Here is a 2,453-nt window from a genome sequence, read left to right as displayed (position 1 = left end):
TCAAACAGTGTTTAGTAGATACTGGCCAGGGCCCAGCACAGCGCAGTAAGTTGTGCCTCTCTGGAATAGCCACAGCATTTTCCTTTCAAATATTCTACCACTTCATGAGGGTTCTGTAGTTGTTCGGGAGTGAAGCTCCAAACCATTGGAGGTGAGAAGTTCTCTAGATACCTGCCCATATCCTCCCACATGCTGTGCCACCCATGAATATCCAGACTTCGGGCAGATCTCTGGGTGGTATTCTTAAAAATTTTTTTTGTAGCCCTAAACAAGACCTGAAACACATTCAGGAGACATAGAAATAAGAGCATGCTGCCTTGAACATCCCAAGTATATTCAAAATTCTCAAAAGCTGTTGTAATTAGCCTGAAAGAGAAAGGGGAGGTGAAAGAGCAGGAGGAAGTATCCCCCCGGTCTTCCTCATAGATTGGGTGAGATTACTAATAAATTCCGGGAGAGGGCGCCTGAGGTACGGGCATGACAACAATGCCGCATACAAATACCAGCTTAACTCCATGACCAGTGATGTAATCATATCATAAGTCGACATTACCCATGAAAGGATTGAAACCCCAAGGACAAGGGGATGTTGTAAATACCTTAACCACTCAGCCCAAACGTATGTTTCCTTTTGTTCCATGAGAAGGTAATGACCTTAAGCCCTTTCTCAGATAGCTTAGCTTGTTAGTCAGAAGAATGTAAATCAAGGAAGAATAGATAGCAGAATAGCTAACGAGCATTCTTTAGGATAAGCTGTTCCAAAACATGTAAGTGTGTCACTGCGCAGAATCAAAAGGAAAAGGTCAACTAGCAGACAAGTGATGAAGACTATCAGAGACCACCAGATGACACTCGACGACCACCAGAGTAATTTACTGCGCATGCAACACGAACATTAGCATATTTTAATGAATTCTCGGAAATCTTATGTTTATGTAAATGATTTCCTGGAAATTCTATGCATCTGTATAACCACAATGTATAAAATCTCTAAGAGTTTGTTAAATCGTTGGAGCACTCGTGGTGGCCTCATCCCCAATGCTGCCCAGTGCCGTAATAAAGGTTGCCTGCTTAACAGTAACCTCGTTGCTATTGAGTTTTATTTCAGGGAACTCTCTGAAAACTCCGTTTCCCCTACGGGGAGATTTGGACTTGAAGGAGAAGTATCCATTAATTTTTGTTTCACCCAGTATAGCAAAATGATAGTCCTGATCCCTCTCCCAGAGGTGATAAACATCACCGCAGGGAATACATAGTGCATATAAGAATTTATGCAACACCTGTCACGGTCCACTCGGTGGACTCGTGATGGTTCGTTTGCTATGATCTCGAAAGTGCAAAATTAAGGTGACCAACACCAAAGGGGATAGCAGTAATCACACAGTAAAACTTTATTGTATTGCCTGTGAAGAGGCACGCGATAGAGATGGGTGAAAGAAAGGAGAAAAGTAAAGTTAAGTTTAGAGAGAGGAGAAAGAGAGGTTATAGCTACCACCGCTGATCTCAAGATGTCCTAACGGTCCCGGGTCCAGCTAATGCTGCGTCGTCGATCGTCGTGGTCCTTGGTGGGGGAGCTTCAAATTCCCATTGTTCAGAAGTCATTTTTTATGTTTAGTAACACACCTTGCTCCACCTCTGCCTCAGGAGTCTCCACCCTTCTCAGAATACAATTATCATATCTCCACCCTTCTCGAGCGAGGCTATCACGCAGGCGCAGGGTCAGTGTCCGAGGCGTGGTAAGTCTTGGAGGCGGGTAGCCTTCGACCAGGAGGTGTGTTTTGGTATTATAATGAAGCAAAGTTCATCTAAAGTTCATGATTTCTTCATCGATGTTACGGCAACGGTTGCAATCCATCCTTTTTGACAGTAGCTATGCGGTTATCTCTAACGGCTCTAGCCAGGTACCTTCCAGGAGCCTTGTACCGCACATTCTGTCCTTGGGATTGGCCGCTGCGCTCCAAACAGGCCGTTGTCAGGTAATGTACTGTTCATGTTCCTGATGACAATGTTGAGACAATGCTGATTTTCTGACCAACTCTTACAACACCACCATGTGACCAAATGAATCAACATTGTGACCAACAACTATTTAACTAATATGAGAAACACGTATAACAAATTTGTTTTAACACGCTCTGGTCAGACCTGTGGTTATACCAACCCTTTGAGCCCCACGCTGGGTGCCAAAAAGGACTGTCATGGTTTAGGCTCAGCCGGCAACTAAGCACCATGCAGCCGCTCACTCGCTCGCCGCCACCCCCCCCCCCAGTGGGATGGGGAGGAGAATCAGAAGAAAAAGGTAAAAACTTGTGGATTGAGATAAGGACAGTTTAATAGGACAACACAAGGAGAAAAGAAATAATAACAACAATAATACTAATTAAAAAAAGTATACAAAGCAAGTGATGCACAATGCAATTGCTCACCACCCAATACCCAGCCAGTTCCTGAGC

At 44.2% G+C, this 2,453-nt stretch overlaps 1 long non-coding RNA gene across 1 annotated transcript; it reads right to left on the bottom strand.

The window, feature by feature from the left end:
* Nucleotides 1-208: 208 nt before the first annotated feature.
* LOC121232806 lies at nt 209-2,253 on the bottom strand. The gene is made up of 3 exons (XR_005931696.1): nt 2,048-2,253; nt 781-1,280; nt 209-242 (listed from the first exon to the last, which is right to left on the bottom strand). It is a non-coding gene; the product is annotated as an uncharacterized LOC121232806 (long non-coding RNA).
* Nucleotides 2,254-2,453: the final 200 nt, after the last annotated feature.

Source organism: Aquila chrysaetos, chromosome W, assembly GCF_900496995.4.
Source record: "Aquila chrysaetos chrysaetos chromosome W, bAquChr1.4, whole genome shotgun sequence".
Lineage (NCBI taxonomy): Eukaryota > Metazoa > Chordata > Aves > Accipitriformes > Accipitridae > Aquila > Aquila chrysaetos.
The sequence above is the reverse complement of the archived record's forward strand: the minus strand, read 5'-3'. Positions and strand labels throughout refer to the sequence as shown.